The following is a 21,447-nucleotide window of genomic DNA, read 5'->3' as shown; positions in this document are numbered from 1 at the left end:
GTATGAAATTGATGTTAATGTAGGATTTTATTATATAAGGTTCTATGTTCTTGATATGTTAGTGAAGAAAAATAAGAGAAAGTGATGGGAAATTCTATAGAGAAAGGGAATAAGGGTGTTATAAATTTAGTAATCAACATTTTGCACTAAAACAGTTTTGAACAGCAACAGTAGGTTAATTTTGAAAAATCACCATAAATCATGGAAATCTAATTAGAGGATGAAAAAAATATGTAATTAAATATTATTGAGTCTAGTTTCTTATAGAAGAAACGGTGTAAGAAATGGAATTGTAAATCATGAGATATAATGAATTTTGTGAGATAAGGTCAGAATGAATTCGGGTTCCCCTGTTCTGACTTTGGAAAATCATCAAAAATTTCATAAAAATAATTAGGGGTTAAAATTTACATTATTAAAATACTTAATGAGTCTATTTTTAATATAAACAAATGGGAACATCATACAAATCCCGTACGATGAGATAATTAATTTTTAGTGAAGAAGGGTCGAAACTGTTAGACAGCAGAATAGGGATGACTTTAAAGAATAAACTGTACTTATTGGCTAAACTAAAAATTCTTAAAATTTTATGGTAAGAATATATGTGAGTCTAGTTTTGGGAAAAATTAGCAGATCTTAATTTGGAGTTCCGTAGCTCAGGATATGAATAATTTAGTGGTTATTACTCAAGTGGACAACTTTGAATGAATATATAAATAAATGGTGAAATTATAGATAATGTTACATATAAGCATGTTATATACATTAAGGATGTGGAAGAGAGGAGGAGGAAAATATATGATTATTCAACTAGCATGAGTTTTCATTAAAAATGGCCAATTTACCAGTTTTAGGTTCAGAGACTAAATTGAACAAATGTGAAACATTAAGGGTAAATTTGTAAAAATGTCAAAAAGTGACCAAATTGCATGAAATGAATTGTTTTATTATTTAAATTAGTAAATTGAATGAAATATTAATTTAGATCAAGATTGGGTGAAAATTCGAGAAAAATAGAAATTTTCCAAAATGTCCCTGAATTTTGCTATTTCTGCAATTTAGCCTGATAAGTTCGTATGAAGTATATTTTGTATAATTTTAATAGAAGTGAATGCTATTTGGTAATGAATATTATATATATGTGTGTTTTATTATTGGAATTGAATTATTATTGGTAATAGGTATAATTATTATATGTTTTGAAATAATTATCGGAAACTCGATTGGGTTGGAAGCTTGTTGGAGATATATCACATTATCCATTGGTTCTATTGATAATTTTGGATGATTTGATTCTGGTTATAATGACTTGTATAATTTAAATTGGTTAATGATAGCTCATAAATGTTTTGATTTTGATTGGTTATAAATATGAATGCTTGATGAAATGAAATGTCTGAAAATTAATTTGTAAACTCCGGTAATGCTCTATAACCCTATTCTGGAGAAGGATACGGGTTAGGGGTGTTACAGTATTTATAGTGGGAGATGACAACATGCATTAGCTAAAAATAGTACCAAATCCCCCTCCTTATGGCCAGCCATGCTAGGTGGAAGGAGAGGTTGAATTGATTTTGCTATTTTTAGCTTGTGGCTAGAAAATAGATGCACAAAAAGAGGAGAGGTTTGAACATCATTAAGGAAGAGTTCAAGGACTGATTTGTAAGTGCTAAAATCAGCCAAATTTGGTTGATTGGGTCAGTTAGATGGGATGGTTTAGGCTGCTCTTTTGGGCTTGTCCACCCTCCCTCTTTATTTACTTAATTCAGGCTCTTTTCTCTAATTCAAGCTGTTTGTTTTTCTTCAGTAAAAATTTAATTTGGCCATCTGATTCGAGGAAGTCAAAGAGCATAAATTTTATTCTTTCATGGCTATTAATTCATCATCTTCAGCTCCTAAGGTGCCTCGTCAATTAATTCTTTCAAGGTGACTACCGAGCTGATTTTTCACCTTTTGTGCAAAACTGCCAAAAATAACCCAAATTATGAAAAAAAATATTACAAAAATAACTAAATCAAAATGTTTTATAAATTAAGCTCAAATTAATTATTTTATAATAAAAATATAAAATTTGACATAAATTACTTAGAAAATGCATGAATTTGTGCTCAAAGGGTGCTGGAAAAGTCTATATATTTTAGTGTTTTCATACCCCAAACTTAATTCATTGCTCGTCCCAAGTAATGTACAAATTGCAAAAGAAATATAAGAGAATCACTTTTGAAAAAGTTCTTCAAAAATCATTTCCCACAATTATGACTTTTTTGTAATTATGCTCGAGAATAAGAATTTTGAAATTATGCAACTCAAGTATACACATTGCTTGAATTATTCTCAATTATTATCATGATAACAAGAGTAGATTAAATGCTTTCTTAATAAAGATATGCTAAATTCTTACCAATTAACTTTTATTTTCTCATTTAACACTAAACTACATTCCCTAAGTTTAATTATGTCTTCATAAGTTGAGTTTAGCAATTTCTCTCCACTAATGTAGTCAGCACAGTAATCTAAATCCATAGGTCTTTTAAATATTTTGTAACGTGGCTTGGCTATGGGTAGGTAAAAGATAGATAATTTTAAGCTAAAATCCCTAGAATTAGCTTGCACTGGACCTTCCGAGTAAATACATCCAAATTCATCAACTAATTTTGCACTTGAGTACACATGCTCCTTGTACATCTATTTTTTTGAGTACATATGCTCTATTTCTTTTACACACTCGTGCATATTACTGCATGTACTATAATTTTTTTGAGCATTTGATACTTTTTCTCAACTCCCCCAAACTTATTTTCAGAGAATATTCTGGATAGATCGAGTCTAGTGTTTGAGACAAATTAAAGATAATTATGAGAGAAGGGATGACTTATTATTGCAAGGTTCGAATAAAATCAGGTCATATAATCTCAAAGTTGGGTGTCAAGGGATAAATATTCATTAAGGTTGGCTTGAAAGGCTCCAACGGTCCAAACAAAAGTTTGCCTAAATCATTTTCAAAATTCCATGTCTCCTAGGATTTCGCCTCAAGAAATTACTAAGTCAATTCTAGAGACTTAAACTTTCATGCATGCTTAACTTTTCTAAGGAATTAAAAATTCCATGGTTCAATTTACATACTTTATTAAGAGTAACATTTATGTCATAATTCATCTAATATTTCAATTATTGAGATACTAAAACTTTATTTATACTAAAGTCTAGCATAATTAAAAAAATTTTAATTTTTGAGCAAAATATAACATAATCATAATTGGAAAAGAAAAACGTATTATGAAAAAAACAATTTCAATTTTTGGTCCCCCCTAACAATGTTCCCATTGTTAAAAACAATATATAGAAGGAACGGAAATATAGAAGTGAATAGATACTATATACTAGGTAAGATCCTAGGAAGGAGGTGAGTCAAGTTTGACTGCCTAAATGCCAAGCTTTTCCTAGACAAATCCAATCCTAGACATGTACATATCTATTGTCACACTTTTTATTTTACAAATTGTTCAATTTTATTAATGATTTCAACCTCTTGTTTTATTATGCGAGAAATAGAAATATCCTAAGAAAGCTTTAAACTAAAAACTTAAAATATCCAAAAAAAGAAAAATAAAGTAAAGACAAGATCCCCCCTTTTTTATTTATTTACAGACCTCTCAAAATCTGACCCATTTTTTGCTTCATCGTCCTTGTTTTTGCTTGAATCACCTCGTTCCTTACTTGACATTGGAGTCCATGGATCGAATATAAAGTTTGGAAATTCAAACACAAAAAAAAAAAAGAGTTGTAAAATATTTTATTAAAAGCATCTCTAATTGAGTCATTCTATATTTTTTAGTATCTCTAATAAGCTTGTTGTTGCCACTGCATATGTTGCATTAAATCCATCAAATTTGACAGCTCATCTCGAAGATTTGGGCTAAGTGAATGAGTTCTAAATGTTGGGGTAGCCATGTCAAGTTCAAAAATTGATTCAGTTGGCTCTGCCAAGTCAGGAATTTCAACTGGTTGCATTGGTTCTGATTCTATAGGAATTTCCTCTTCTTCGGTGTCATCAATCGGTTCAACTTGCTTTTGAAAAATAGAATTTCCTACTACTCAGAAAATGTCCCAATCGGTGATTGTACCTAGATTTTGTCATGTCTTCTTTACGTTTGCACGAATACTAGCCTTCAAGCATAAAACTATTACCGTAAAAGGGAAATAGGCTAGACTAGGACGTCTTGCGGCACGATTTTGAATTCCTTTTAAGATGACACATTAATGGTCTTTGTTGTCATAATTGAGTATAGCAAGATCATTTGTTTTACTAAAATTGTAGTCCCATGTGAAATAGGCGTTAAACTAAATAGAACAAAACAAAACCATACTTTCACTAATGGGGTCAAATATTCTCTATAACAAGTATGAGTCACGTGTTTTGACACAGTCCATTTAGAACCCAAAATTGTGAGTTCTTGTAGGGTTTCTTGCAATTTCTCTGCCTCAATATTTTCCATTAAGAAAGAATATTCATTGTCTTTGAAATCAGGTAAATCATAAAATTCAATAATGGAACTCGGATTTTGAGGTACCTTAATTCCTCGGATGGAAACTTTTGTTAAAGCACTTGAGGTCAAATTCGCATAAAATTCCCGAACTATCTCATCACCTGAATTTGGCCTTTTATCACAAAACGCTCCCCACTTTAGACCTTAAGTAACTTATTGAATACTTGTCATGAAATTAGTGTAGTTACTTTTTCCCAAAGTAAAATATTTCTCTAGAAGTATTTGTTTTTTTCTTAAATATGCTCTTATATCTTGCCTTAGCTTCTTCATAATAAAATTTGTTTTGTGATTCTTCGTCTTGGACAGAGGCACGAGTTCTTTTACGAGGCATGATTCAACCACCTTTATAAAAATAAGAACTCAATAAAATAATATTAGAGTGAAGAAAATGGCATCAGCTTAAGGTTGGAAGGTGATTAATTAACAATTTGGTCAGTGGATATATAATGTGTGGCGGCTTGGTGTGAGGGGAGCAAGGGCATGCAACTACTACTGGTCACTGCTGGGGCACGCAACTACTGTTGCTAGCAGCAAGGGACGTGCGGTGCAATGGTGTTAGTAGCTATGGCCGTTGATGGTTGGGGAGTTAGGGTAGATGATATGCGGCGATGGAAAGGAAACGAAAAGGGTGAGACCGATGATAGTTGCGGTTTTATGGAGAGCGGTCAGCGGTGGAGGCAATGAATGGGAAGGGAATAAAGATAGTAGTATTTAAAGTGTAAGTAGGAGGGTGTTTAACTCAAACTCTTAAGTAAAATAAAATATTACTACTTCTGATGCTATATAAAGTTAATAACAATTAATATATAATATAAAAACATTAATATATTATTTGTTATTATCTTATTTATTAAAATTAAAAAGGCTTAAGGTGCAAAAAGCCCTCAAATTTTTTTAAAAAGCAATTAAGCCCTTACTTTTATTAAAAATTAGAATTTTTTTATAAAAATTAAAATAAATAAAAGCTATAAATATTATTAAATTTTAATAAAAATTTAAAATATTAAAAATTAGAAAAAATATAAAAATTGTAAAAAATATAAAAAAATTGTAAAATTTTATAAAAATCATAAAAAATTATAAAAAATATATAGAAATTTAAAAAAATTAAAAAAATTTAAAATTTTATACAATCGTAAGAAAATTATACAAAATGTAAAGAAATATAAATTTTGTAAAAAAATTTATAAAAATTATCGTACCAAAAGAAGTATTTTATAATTTTTCTATAACTTTTATTGATTTTTTTATCATTTTCGCCACATGTCACGTTGTTTTGTGACACGTGGTGAATTTAATTGAAAAAAAACTAGGGTCGTTAATTTTTTATGATTTTTATAAAATTTTACAAATTTTTTTAATTTTTTACAGTTTTTATAAAAAAATTTCTAATTTTTAACAAATTTTTTTTTATATTTTTATTAAAATTTAATATTTTTTCTAAAATTTAAAATTTTTTATAATTTTTTTCTAATTTTTAATAAGAGCAGGGGCTTAATTGATTTTTTAAAAAATTTTGAGGGTCTTTTTGATGTATTTTGAAAGTTTAAGTACTCAATTGAGTGAAAAAAGCAGGGCTTAATTGCTTTTTTTTTGAAGAAGAAGTTTGAGGGCCTTTTTTTTATGCATTTTGAAAGTTCAAGTACTCAATTAAGTACAAAAAAAGAAAAAGAGGAGGGGCTTAGTGGCTTTTCTTTGAAAAAGTTTGAGGGTGTTTTACACCTTTAGGCCAATTAAAAATTAAAAAAAAACTTATTTTAGTTGTTTAAAATATTTACAGAAAATAAAATTAATTATTGAAAACAATTCAATTAAGTACCTCAACTAGAAAATAATTTGAAAATACAATAGAAAACTAAAACTTGGATCAAAATTGACCTTTTTATTAAACAAATTAAAAGTTATTTTGCCATTTAGGAAATATTTTCTCGGAAAGTCATGTTAAATTCAATTTCCAGGAAAACTGGAGGAGTCACAAGCGATCCTACTTAAATTTCAATCTCCTAGACAATTTATTTTAACAGAATTTATTCAAAAAAAAAAAAACAAAACTAACAATATAAAATAATGACAGAGAAAGAGAACTCCCTTAATGTTATTGGGGATTGTCACTGACCAAAGAGGTGTCTAATGATCATTTGTCATAGCAATCATACCCATCTAGAAACAAGGAATAATCTTGCCCAACAATTATGTTAAGTATTAGATCCAGGAAAAGAAGCAAGAAATAATCTTTCCTGGTAGCCTTCTTTAGCTTCTTGTAATTTGCAAAGATTCGCCAATAAGTAACCATCATTGCTGGAATCAACTTGCTATTTCCATTTTCTACAATCGTGATACCTCCTTCCTTCTGTGCATATTGAATAGGGTCCATCCAAAAATTGTCATAGATGGGATAAATGATCCCCACTTTTAACCATTGAGATTTGGTTTCCTGAGATCAAATATTCGAGATTGAATCAAGCTCTTTTATCCCTCTATAGACACCTTTTCAGTTTCTTCTAGTAATAACTTGTGAGTGCACGGAGAAGGATAAATACCTCAAATATCTAAAATAGTCCACTTGATATCCTTCACATGCATTTTCACAACCTTTAAGTCTAACTTGGATGGTTTTTCTATTGATGGTTTGGATTGCTTGTACTCATAGGATGACAAATCTAATGGCTCGAACCAAACTTTTAAAGTGAATCCTTTTGAGTTACCTTTCAGCAAAGCTAAATATTCATTCCCTTCCTCATCACTTGGGGGGTCTAACATTAAAACTCGTCCTAATGGGTTATCAGTTGAACTGAGTTCCCATTCTACAACTAATTCCTCTAACCCAGTCACTGCAGAACACTCATCAATTGCGTTAGGAAATCGCCTGGATTTAAATACATTAAATGTTACATGGTTTTCCTGATCACGCATGGTAAGATCACTCTTCTGCACATCAATCAAAGTCCTTCTAGTTGCTAGGAAAGGCCTTCCTAAGATGATTGACACCTCCTTACCTAATTCAAAGTCTAAAACAACAAAGTCAACAAGAAAAATAAAATTTTCCACATGTACCAATACATCCTCGATTTTTCCTTCTAGATGTGTTAAGGATCAATCTACTAACTGAAGTGTAACTGTAGTTGGTCTAACTTCCCTTATCCCCAATTTCTGGAACACAGACATTGGCATCAAGTTGATGCTTGCCCCTAAGTCACACAACACCTTATCACAATATGTTGCCCCGATATTGTAGGGTATGGTAAAATATCTTGGATCCTTTAATTTTAGGGGTAGCTTATCTTGTAGGAATGCACTGTACTTCTTTGTCAAAGGTACCGTCTGAAATTCTCCAAGTCTCTGTTTCTTGGGCATGATATCCTTCATGAATTTGACGTAGTTTGACATATACTTAAGAGCTTTTACCAACGGAATGTTGATGTGAAGTTGCCTAAGTACGTCTAGGAACTTCTTGAACTGGACTTCCTATTTCTGCTTCTAAAGTCTTTTAGGGTAGGGTGGTGGAGAATTTTTTACTTGCACTGGAAAATTTATCTGTTGCGATACTTTTACATCTAACAAAGATGTTAGTTTATCAAAATTGACTAGTTTAGAAGTTACCTTATTAGAATTTACATATTCTGGTTTTGGTGAAGTTGAATTTTCAACACTTGGTTGAACTTCCACTTTATCTTGAGCGTCAGTTGGCTCCTCTTCAACTTCGACAATGCTAGGCTCTATCATCTTTCCGCTTCTTAGAGTCAATGCTTTACAATACTCCTTCCCTAGATTTCTTGGATTTTCTATATCACTAGGCAAAACACCTTGTGGTCTGTTCCTCAGATCAGTAGCAAGTTAACCTACTTGATTCTCCAAATTCCTTAAAGTGGCGCCATTCTTTGCCGAATATGCCTTCAATAGGTTCTCTAGGCTATTGGAAGGTTCGGCTTGTGGTGGTTTCTAAACTTATTGGGTAAATCCAGGTGGCTGGGTGATCTATCGTAATTTGTTGTAGTAGATTAAGCTAATTTTTGCACTTTATGAGCTTGAAACTAAGCATTATCATTAAGTTTTAATTATGTTTTATTAAGTTTAATTAAATTCAATAAAATGTGCAAATTGATTCTTTTATTGACCTTAGGGTTCGAATGAGGCCTAAGGATGAGCTAATGAACCTTGTGAGTGTTCAAGAAACCATTAGAAGCTGTGCTAAACTGATATTGGTCGCTATGTTGCAACATGGAGGATTCGATGTCGCAATATAGGGATCATAATAGAGAAATTCTGAGACTGCCTTCAATGTCGCGACACAACCTAAGGGTATCGGGACATACCTCTGAAGACATCCTAAAAAAGTGTATACTAACTTCTTTGTTGCGACATAGGTCCTAATGTGTTTTGATATTAACTTTGGACGGGAATTAATACGAGCCAGGGGGCATTTTGGTCAACACAATCCAACTTAAAGCTCAATAACAATAGCTAACCTCAGTTTAAGGACCACGATCACCTCAATTCTATAAATAGGCTCATTTGGCACATGTTATGGACACCAATTACTTAGCTTAGAATATCTCTTTTTAATTTTAGTTTAGTTTTTCTCTTTTCTAAGGTTTTAGATTTATTTCAATTTCTTCTTTGTTTTATCTCAAGAAATCTGGTTTGCGGATGCAATCAGACTTTGTGGATTCACTCTTGTTCTTAATACAAATCAGGCATTTTTCTAAACTTTATACTTCCGATTCGTTTATTGTGGTTATGTTTTATAACGATTTTATATTGTTTACGGAAACCATGAGGAACTAATCCCTCCATGAGGGATTAGCAACTGGAGGTATGATGGATTGACTGTTTTGTAAGGTTACTCAACGGATCAGCTGTTCCGAAAAAGAAAAACCTAAACCTTAGGCTTGACGACCTTAGGAAGTTATCAACGAGGGAATTAACCCAAAATTGGTATGGCCTGTCCGTGAACACTTTAACCTCCAGTCGGTTTGGACTGTGAGGTCGGAAGATAAGTAGTCTTTGCTGGCTCGTTATTCTAGTGGATGTATCGAAAGATCCTGCTATGATATCGACTAGTTGATTGACGAGGAGCCTGAAGTGATAGTTTATGAAGATTACCGAAGTGATCTAATCACCCATATTCAGATCTGATCAAGTTTATTATTTGCTTTTCTTCTTCTTCTTCTTATTACTATTATTATAAAAACTCCAAAAATCCTTATTATTTATATTTTTTGTAATATAACCTATTTCAAGTACTAATTAGATCTTTTGGTGTTTAGGTTGAAATTGATCTAGTACTAGTCTTCTTTAGGTATGATCGTTGGAGTACTCACCTACTCCATTGTAACTATATTATAACCTGACCCGTATACTTGCGGGCATCACCTCTTTTATATATACCTTTTACTACAATATTCACACTCAGAACGTTAGCACATCTAGAGGTGGTCGCTGGGTTAGTATAGGTTGTGTGTAAGTGTTACTAGGTCCAACCCCTTGATTACTCTAAGAGAAATTTAGGTAGTTTCGCTAAGATGAGAAATTGCAGTCCTTGCCTACCTTGGTTCTGGTTCTAGTTATCGATGTAATACACAGATTCTAGGTTTGATGAGAAATCTTCGAATAAGTGCCCTTCCCTACAATAAACACAGGCTATACACTCGAATTGGTTAGGTGGTTGAGCTGCAACATTGTTAAACCCATCTATAGTAAAATTTTTAAGCATTGAGGATATCGAAGATACCTGAGCTGCAAGTGAATTGAGGGCATCCACTTCATGTACTCCTACGACTCATCTTAAAGTTGCTCGATTAGTTAGGCAATGGTAATTGTTACTAGCAATTCTCTCAATAATTTTATAAGCTTCATTATAAGAATTAGAAAGAAGAACACCATTGGCAGAAGCATCTACTACAACCCTTATATGAGGATTGAGATTGTTATAGAAAGACTCTAATTGGATGTAATATGAGATTCCATGATGAGGGCATTTTCGTAATAGTTCTTTAAATTTTTCCCACACCTTATACAAGGACTCGTCATTTCGCAACTTAGAATTTTCGTAATAGTGATTTCATTTCGCAACTTAGCATTCTTTCTAGGTGGGAAATATTTCATAAGGAAGCATTTTACTAACTCTTGCCATGTAGTGATGGAATCTGGTGGTAATGAGTTCAACCAAACTCGAGCTCTGTCCCTTAATGAATATGGGAACAACTTTAATCTCAGTGCATCTTCAAGTACTCTGACTAACTTGAAGGAATCACTCACCTTCATAAATAATCTAAGGTGAAGGTGAGGATCTTCATTTGGCATCCCATTGAATTGGCCCACTGTCTGAAGCATCTGGAACATAACTGGCTTCAGCTTGAATTGTTGCGCCTTGATCTTAGGTATCTTAATACCCAGATTAAGCTCATTAAATAGTGGCACGACATACTATCTTAAGGCTCTATCCCTATTATTAGAATTAAGGATAGGATTTTGAGCATGATTCGCTCCATTTCCTTGGTTTTGGTTTTCAAAAGTTCATCTCTTCGATCCTTCTTCGATTTTCTTGTCTTCTCCTTTGTCAAAATGTCCTTTTATTTTCAGAATCTACGGGGAGTAAGTTGATGATTTAATCGATACTCGTAAAGATCTAAAAAAATCACAGAAAAATATTCAAATTAAAATTAAAAACAAAAATAGACCAAAATGCAAAATTAACAATTTCACAAATAACGTCTTTTAAAATAATCCCCAGGAATGATGCCAAAAACTTGGAATGATGGAAATGTGCAAGTGTACACAATTGTATCAAGTAATAAAGTGACAAGAATGTCGGGTTATCGTACCCAAAGGAATTGTGCAAGAAAATATTTATGAACAAGTTTAAGCAATTTGGCGGAGGAAAAATATAATGATTTGTAAGAGGTGATCTAAAACCTAAAAATTAACTAAATATTTAACTAAAAGAAAAAGTAAAATTTTAATGCACGATTTCTAAATAAAGGTTCAAGCAATATGGCATAGGTGTGTTAGATTAATTTTATTCCTTAACTTAGAATTAGTGAAACTATGTTTATGTTGCTATGAATAATTTTATGGCAACTTTGTCTTCTGCTAACTAATGCACATACATATTTACTAAATCAATTAATCTCTTAAACATATTTCTGTGTCAAGCTGAACAATTAATCAATTTTCATAAGCGAGTATAAGATAAAGTGAGGTAACAATATATTCCTATATTGGAACAATTTAATCACGATAATCTTACAAGTTATGTAAGGCTAAAGTATTGTTTAATATCATTTCTAATTTAACCCTCAAGTACCTTAGAAGATTAAACATGTACCAATTGAATATTGTGTCAATTAATTATAATTTCAATTTGATTAATAATTAATTCTTTCGTCACGTTACAATTAAAATGCAAGCATAATATAGACATGATATTATTGAATTGAACAAACTACCAAGGCCTATAACAACACACATGATTTTAACAAATTAAGTGGATATAATACAATTAATCTAACACGAATGAAATTTAAGTCATTTAAATTAATTTAAGAACATCGACACAACAAGTATTTATATTCATGATCACAACATAAACTAAAAAAAACAGATTAAGAGAAGGGAACTAGAAAACAAATCCTAGTGATTTTCCGAAGCCAGACTAGTGCTCTCCTCCTCTTCTCTGCTTGTTCTGTCGAACCAATGCCTTCAAAAATACTTTATTACTTCTGCTCCAAGAGGCGTGCTTGCTCCTTTTCAAGAGGGGAAATCGACAAGGGAAGAATGAAAATTGTAAAAGGCAAAGAGAGTGAAAGAGGGAAATGAATGAAGAGATGTGTGGATGAATGAGTTGATGAAAAGCAATGAGGTGAGTAAAGGTATTTATAGTGGGAGATGGCAACATGCATTAGCTAAAAATATCACCAAATCCCCCTCCTTATGGCCGGCCATGCTAGGAGGACGGAAAGGTTGAATTGGTTTTTCTATTTTTAGCTTGTGGCTAAAAAATAGATGCAGAGAAAGAGGAGAGGTTTGAACGCGTTTAGGAATAGTTCAAGGTATTAAGTGTTAAAATCAGCAAAATTTAGCTGATTGGGTCAACTCAAAAGGATGGTTTGGGCTGCTCTTTTGGGATTGTCTATCCTCCTTATTTATTTGCTCAATTTAGGCCCTTTTCTCTACTTCAAGTTGCTTGTTTTTCTTCAATAAAAATTTAATTGGGCCATCTGATTTGTGGAAGTCCAAGGGCATAAATTTAAATCCTTCATGGTTTTTAATTAATCATCTTGAGCTCCCAATGTGCCTCATCAATTAATTCTTTCAAGGTGACTACCGAGCTGATTTTTTACCTTTTTGTGCAAGATTGCCAAAAATAACCCAAATTATGAAAAATTATAAAAATAAATAAACTCAAAATGTTTTATAAATTAATTTCAAACTAATTATTTTATAATTAAAGTGTAAAATTTGACAAAAATTACTTAGAAATTGTATGAATTAGTGTTCAAAAGGTGCTGAAAAAGTCTATATATTTTAGTGGTTCCAATGGTAAAATAGTATTGTCAGTTTCCAAAAATTGTAGAGGATTTTCCTCAACTGAGAATATTTCACAGCAGGAAAAAGATTTTCTACAACTAAAAAAAATATTTTTGATAAAAGGAACATAAATTTTATTCAAAAACCGACAACAACACGGACACGAACACGGGTCAAGCGGCGGCGACATGCTTGCGTTGTGCCTTAGCCCACAATTACTCAATGAGGGTAAGAGGAAAGACTATATTTAAACCCTCTTAGGATTACCTACTTTTCATTACCAACATTCCCCACTAATGCAAAAGAATTGAAATTTTTTGTAAACATGAGAAAAAGGTAAAACGTGAGGAGCAACAGCGATAACTACTTAAGTACTTGTATGTTGTGGATTTGAATTAGAACGTAGTGAAATGAGTGATTCTTCTATTTAACAAGTGAACGAATGTTGAAATTTTTAATATTGGGTTAGCTCATGGCACACGACTAATCTCAAATCCAATTGATGTTCCACGATAAATCAACAATTTCTAGCCAATATACTTCAGGTTGCTTGTAAGTGCTCTAGAAAGACTGCCCAATATCTTTCATTAAAGGTGGCTAGTTCTTCACACTTACATAGGCCATTTCATCAAGTTGATCTCAATATATACCACTCGAATTATAACTATGAAATCATTAACAACATTTGTTAAGCTCATCCTTTCAAATTTATGTTCGGTGAATTCATCAGGTCTGTCTCAATAGGACCACCCAAACTCTAGGATATGAACTCATTAAGAGTAAGAAAATCAACCTTACATGTCGATGAATTCATCAAGTCTGTGTCAATAAGAACACTCAAACCGTGGGATATGAATTCATTAAGACTCAGAACTCAACCTTATGCATGTACATTGTTTGCCTAAGGATAGGTAAAAATGTACACTATGAGTCTTTCCATGGTTTCGTTTGACCACATTAAACTTCAAAAACTAAGTTGGATATCCACCATGAATTCCTCAACCACCGGGCTTAAGACCTATCCCCCTCAACAAATCAAGAATCATTTTCCTAACTTAACCCTTTGGTTAGTGGATTAGCTAGGTTCCTTTCAGACCTCACGTACTCCAAAGCAAGTACTTCATTCTTTATTAAATCTCATAGAATCATGTCTTATTCGAATATGTCATTTCTTACCATTGTAAGATTTTCTCTTAGTAATGCAAATTGTGGCTTGTGAGTTACATAATAGAGATACGAGAGGTGTCAATTTTTCCCATAAAGGAATCTTTGCAAGTAGATTCCTAAGCCACTCAGCCTCTTACCTGAATAAGTCCAGAGCTATAAACTTTGATGCCATCGTGGAGTGAGCAATACACGTTCGTTTAGCAGACTTTCAAGTATTAGCTACTCCACTTAGAGTAAAGACATACCCACTTGTAGAGCTAACTTTATCATTATCAGTTGCCCATTTTGCATCACAATATTCTTCTAAAATTGTAGGGTATTCAACTAATTCGAACTCCCAAGTTATAGTACCTTTAAGGTATTATGCAAACGCTTTAGAGCATTCCAATTCTCATTGTTAAGATTACGGGTATATCTACTTTGTTTGCTTACTGTATAAGCAATATCAGGCCGAGTGTAGTTCATCAAGAGTATAAAGCTTCCAATAATTTTAGCATACTCTAATTGAGAAACGCTATTTCCTTTATTCTTTATTAGTTGTATGCTAGAATCGAAAGGAGTTTTCACAGGAATTACATCAAAGTTGTTAAACTTCTTTAACACTTTGTCTATACAGTGAAATTAATTTAAAGTAAATCCCTTTTTTGATTTAGTAACCTTAACCCCTAATATTACATCTACCTCTCCCAAATCAGTCATATCAAACTCGATAGATAAGAAATTTTTTGTTTTGTTAATGGCTTCTATATGAGTACTGAAAATTAACATGTCATCCACATACAGACTTATGATGACACAATCAAAACCAAACATCATAGAATACACACATACATCTATTGATTTTATAGCTTCATTATAGGTTTTTTTTGGATCCTCATCTATCAAAAAATGCATGAACAATAGACTCCCTTATCAAGTCTAAATCACTAATCTCAGTTGCAAAAGAAGGAAATCAAGTTCAAAACTAGTGGTAGTCTTTTGTATTTTACTCCTCTTAGTATCAACATCATTATTAAGAACACATTTATTATGTATACTTAAAGAAGAATGTCACCGGTTTCTAGTAAAGTTCGGAATTTAGGAGGAATTGGGAGTAAATTAATTAAAATAGTAAGTCAGTGGGCTTTATTGGAATACATGGGAATTTTAGTGGTTAATTGGTAATTAGTTAGATTTCAATTCTGATTCAGTTAAGTTGGAATCGACTGCTTCTTTAATGGAAACAAATGATTGTCGGTGAATGGTTATTTGGAGCATTGGACCGTACATAAGAAAGGTTATATATGAGTGGTATAACACCTTATACCCGACTCGATCCCCAGGTTCGAGTATCGGATGATACAGTAACCTAAATAACTTAACGAAATTTGTGCTTCTACATTAATTACATGCTTAAACAACTTAAATTTCAAAATCTAATCATTATTAAAACTCATGCCAAACGAGTGGTAAGTTCTTACAACTTTGATATCAATATCAAATTACAAATTTTAAGTTAAGACTCCAATACAAATATAGTTAACTTAAACCCTAAGGTGTGGCCTCTGGGGTTGCCTCTCTATATATATGAACAACTGCCCTGCCCATCACTAGACTCTGACGATGTCTAGCTTGGTCCATCCACTCAACCCCCAAGTCAACTTCTACCTTGTAGACAAGCCATAACATTTTATAAGTTCAAGAGAATTTCATGAGATCGTGACCCAAAATATTCATAAAGAATTTCTTAGATCTAAGAAGAGTGAGATTTTATGTTCAAAATTAAAACACCTTGAAATTTTGTAGGAAAACTTCAAAAATCTCGTTGGTATAACCAATTCCTTATTTCTTGAACCAATCATCTACGAACATAATCATCGGTCTGATCATAACCATGATCCACCTTGAATTATTATCTTAATGGTCTTGACCCAAATTAACATTTTTCCAGCTTTTCTTGATACTCTTCGTGATATGCCCCAACATAGATACCCATTTTCCCCATATCGTATTGGCGACAACTATAGGTAATTATCCAAGTATTCACTACAACTACGGATCCTTTCCTTGATCTCTTTAAACCACACTGAGCTCCACAAGTAGTTGTTGTACTACTTCAACGGTAACCTACTTTTTGTCATAGCCTATGTTAGATCCATTTTTCTTGAATAAGGTCTCATCCTAAATTCTGATTCATGGACCCGAATGTGATGCTTGGCTGACTGATCCGTCACCTTTTTTCTTGGTGGATTTGCACTCTCCATACAAACCTCAAGTATTGATTTACCTTAGTTCAATCTTAAAGGTATTCTAATTTAGTAGATGGTTCTCAACAGACTATTTCCTTCCTGTATATCCCTTGAAAAACTCCACAATTATTAGACCCACATGGTCTTCTCTGTGCTTTATAGTCTTGTTAGACACCTCCTCAAAGTAATCATCTAGAGATTTCCATGATTGATGGTCTCTGCGACTTTTCCCCGCGTTACAAGATCTTAACCTCACATACTCTTTTACGGTAGATTACTGGTGGACTTACTGCTTATACCATTTGGCTAAGAATCTACTTCATTAACCCACTTATTATACATAAGATCATATTTTCTTCCAACCACTAGCGAACTAATAATGATAGTTACTAAATACCTCAGAGAAGGTTTCTCGTCTGTAATCTCTTTCTTGTTAAGGCCACATAGACCAATTCCTCCTTTTCGCAATACTTTGGTGGATTCCCTTACTAGCCCATTTACCCGCATTTTTTGGCACGCCAACTCATCTTATTATGTTACTCACCGCACAAGTCTTAACGTGACTCCCTTTTTTCTTTCCCTATCATTCTTTTGTTTGACAATTCAAACAGACTTAACTTGTTGCCATAGCCGAGCTACAATCCTACACAATGTAACCTCATGTTTAATGTCCTAGCAGACTCCATATGCTGCCATAGCCGAGCTATAGTCTTATACAATGTAACCCCATTTCAATATGCCCATTCTATCTAACCCATCACGATAAATTCCTCTGTACTTCACATACAATATGAACTTACAATTCACACAATAATAATACGCTATTTACAAACACACAGTTCACCAATTATTCAAACGCCATGGGGTAACTATCAGAAAACTAACAATCGTTCTTACATACATTAACATATTTTTTACGAGGTTATGTATCCAAAACACAACCATTCGTCACTTTCATACAAAATCATGGTCTAGAACACAACTTAAAACAAAAACAAATGTAATTCAATCAAAGACACAACATCATTTATCACCTAAAAGTATAGTAGGAAAACTTGCCTTAAATCCTTTTTTCCCCTGAAATCTTAGCTTGTCCTAGTGCCAGAGTCTCCTTCACCTAGAAACTAAACATGAAAACCATATACTGATTAATTTGAAGGCATTTAAACCTTAAAACCCAAAATCCACCCTATAGAAACTTATTAAGAATTCCTTACTTTCTCCTTCATCGAATCCTCGAGTATAAGAGGTTAAGAAGGCTTACCAATTCCTCAATTTCTCTAATCCCAAACTCCAATCCTCACATCTTTTTTCCTATGCAGAGATCCCTTGGGTTCTCTTCTTCTTCGGAATACTCGAAGAAGACAATGCTAGTAAGAAGAATTTTGCAATAAGAATTGATGAGGATTTTCTTTTTGCAAGAATATCCATTTTCACTTACTTATGACTTTTATACACAATCTCCCTATCTCTTTTAGCCAATCACCGACAATCATAGTGTCTCCCACTATGGAACCATTTGATTCCATCCTAACCAAACCAGAATTGAAACATAACTATTTACCCAACAGTCACAATTTTTTCCCAAAATCCCTAGTAGAGTCTGCCAACTTACCATGCATTTAATTAAGTCCCAAAGTTCCTTTAAATTAGAGTCCTTAAAGATATTTGGGTGTGACAACTCTTGCACCATAAAGAAAATTGTGTCCTCAAAATTTTCCTCTCACGCCTATTCTTAGAGGCGAACTCTGGGCATTTCACTTCCCTCGATAATCCTCTTTATAACCTAGAGGTAGACATATTTATTCCTCCCAAATGCCTTAACACTAACTTATCATTTACATATTCATTCAGAACCTATTCTACTCAAATGACATGTCAGTTCATGTTCATTTAAAGTGGTTAGCTGCAGAAGGATAACCTCGTATCTATCTTGGTGTACCCTTGCGCTATACCTTGAACCAGGCATCTACTCAACCTGATGGTGGTGATCAGCTTCTGACTGATGTATACTACTTGGCAGGCATACGATAAATGACTATTTTAGGCAGACAATCTCGTATTTCTAATTGTCGAGGGGTTTTAGAGAAACCCTCTCCCTCTCCAATAAGTGTTAAATACAGATTCTAAAATTTAAATCGTTTATTTCAATTTGAACCCAAACTTCCCTTAGACACTTGAATATAAAATTGAGACGTAAGAAAATGAGGACTTTCATCGGAAACCATTCTCCAACTCCTTGTCAACTAAGTTTTCTTTTGAATCCCTAATTTTTATCCCTTTTACCTTCTCCAGCTTCCTTTTCTAGTTCCTGGTTCCTTCTTCTTTTCTTCTTTTGACCACTTCTCTACATGTTTTAGGTAACTCCTTGAATATTTCCCCTTATCTTTCATTTTATGGTTAGCGTTAAGCAAAATCATCTTAAGGGTAAAAGTAATCACGGTGGTGGTAGTAGGAGTCGTAGGGGCGGTATAGAGGGTGACAGAGCTGAGCCTAGTAACCGTAAGGTAAGTACTGGTTTGCGACGGAATGTGCAACTATATATAATCATTAGCAAGTAATAAGTAAGTAAAAGAGTTATCGTCTCCATATGGGTTGTATCTATTATTCAAATAATTGCAAAATTATGAATTTACAAGTTGGTAAAGAAAACACAATAATTTGTGGTGATGTTAAAATTAAATTAATTAACTAGATACAAATTAACCTAAATGGAAATAAGATGAAATAAAATGTGCGGTGGTGGTTTAGTAGTAATTTCACAAGTTTAAAAATAATAACATGAATAGGCTAGAATAATTACAACATTTTACTCAATTCATTCTCATAATGTTTAACAATGTTTCAGAAACAATTCCATGACAACTCGATCATTCATTAACTTGGAATGTAATATAAGTTCTTTCGAAATCTTATACTTAGTAAAACATGTATATTTCTATTTCCGTATTTAACTAAGGATTCCTTAGAATTTATGTGAAGTAACAGGGACGAATCATGTTTGAAATAATTTCATCACACAACCTATAGTTATGCAAGGTAATAGAGCTCTCCCAACTCTTCGTTGGATGAGTTTTAGGCCATTTAAAATGCCCCAAAGTTTGGCATCAAAGATCGAGCATTTCCCTAGGAATCAATTATATCCAAAGACCCATTCTCCATTCTCATCGCACATAACTCCCCCCATTGCTGTATTTCCTGACTCCATTTGAACAACACCTTCAGTATTGCGAAAAGTCCAACCCACTGCCAGTTGTTCCTCAAACGAGACTTCATAGCCTTCAATCGACTCATTTCTAAAGACTGAAGAAAATTGATTAGCCTAACTAGTCGGAACTTTGATCATCTCACTTAGCGTATGCGTGAGATTAATTAATTGGTGTAGACTCATTTGGAATCTAAGTTCTAGGTAAATACTATCCTAAAAATTAAAACTTGGTTAGATTGATTTAGATTCTATTAATTATGGGCTCGAGTTTATCATTTAATTTTTTTAAATAAGAGTAATTTTGATTAATTTGAGTTTTTGGTAAATTGTCAAAAAGGAAAGATTATTGAGCATCAATTGTTTCTAAGTAATGAACGCTTAGAATTATGGTTTGTGATGTCTTAATTTCAATTGTTTTATATTATGATTAATTTAAATGCATGTATTCATAAATTTTATTTTGTGAAACTAATTTAAGTTAGTTTTGAATGTGCTTATAAATTATTTTTATCATTATAAGATTTCCAAGTAAAATATATCGAAATCTCTTAGACATAGTTGGCATGTCATAGAGTTTAGGGACCCCATATTTTTTATTGTATCGTGTGGACTGCCTTGAGTATCATTATCGTTGCACTTTATACATTAGGTGTGATGGTTAGTTAAGTCGTCCTACGCACACACTAGAGTATCGCTATTGTTATAAGAAGTGATTCGTGCCTTTTAAATTGATTGTTTGGTGTGATGGTAGTGATAAGTTATGATAATTGAAAATTTATTATTTGCTATAAGCAATGTGAATTATATTGACCAATTGCAGAAAACCATCCAATCGTTATTTTATATTGATATTGTAATGTTTTAAGGATTTTTCATATTTTACTCGAAATGAATCAATAAATTGTTAACAATGTTGTCATGAAAAGTTTTTTTATGAATTTATTTTTACTAAGCTCGAATTATTTAAATGTGATTTTTATTTTTTTTAATTAACTTTAATATATGGTAAAGTTAAAATTTAGAGATCACCATTGAGCTGTAAAATGCTCAACGTTCGGGTTTTTAATTTTATGCACGTAGGTCATAGATAATTCATAAGTTCGTGGTCGAGAAGCATCGTTGCTAAAGAGTCTTTGCAATCTATATTTCATAAAGTTGTTATCATTTAGTTTTTTTAGCCTTGGCATGTACCTAGGATTTTTGTATTTGAACAATTTTGTTACTTGATTGAGTTTTGTTAATTATTTTTAAATTTTTTTTATAAACATGATTTTTGGTAAATGGTTTATTATTTGAATTCTTAAATTTTATTTTTTTAATGTGCAACAATTGATTGATTGAGCTGGTTGCACCAACAACTACTATGGTACTCTAGATTCAACTGAACTTTTAGTCAGTTTGGGGTGTTACAATGATGTTTCTTTTTTATTGAAGAATAGTGAAATACAGGTAAAGCATTTCCTTATCAAGCTTTACTTGCACATGTGAGATTAATATGCATGATATCTTTACCTATACCAACATATGGTGTAGTTGCAACAATATTGCATGGGAGATGAACAACATATTCCTGATTTATTTTGTCATTAAATACACAAGAAAATAATTTTTATGGTTTCACTAAACAGGACAAGGATGTACAAAAGGCATTCCTTATAATGAGATAAGAGACCTATAGCAAGAAGACTTGTCATTAAAACGGGCGGTAGAAGTTTAAGAAATATTATGGTTAGAATAGAACTTTTTGTAGGAAAAGTAATTTTTT

Source organism: Gossypium hirsutum, chromosome D08 (assembly GCF_007990345.1).
Source record: "Gossypium hirsutum isolate 1008001.06 chromosome D08, Gossypium_hirsutum_v2.1, whole genome shotgun sequence".
Lineage (NCBI taxonomy): Eukaryota > Viridiplantae > Streptophyta > Magnoliopsida > Malvales > Malvaceae > Gossypium > Gossypium hirsutum.
Note: the sequence above shows the minus strand (reverse complement) of the source record.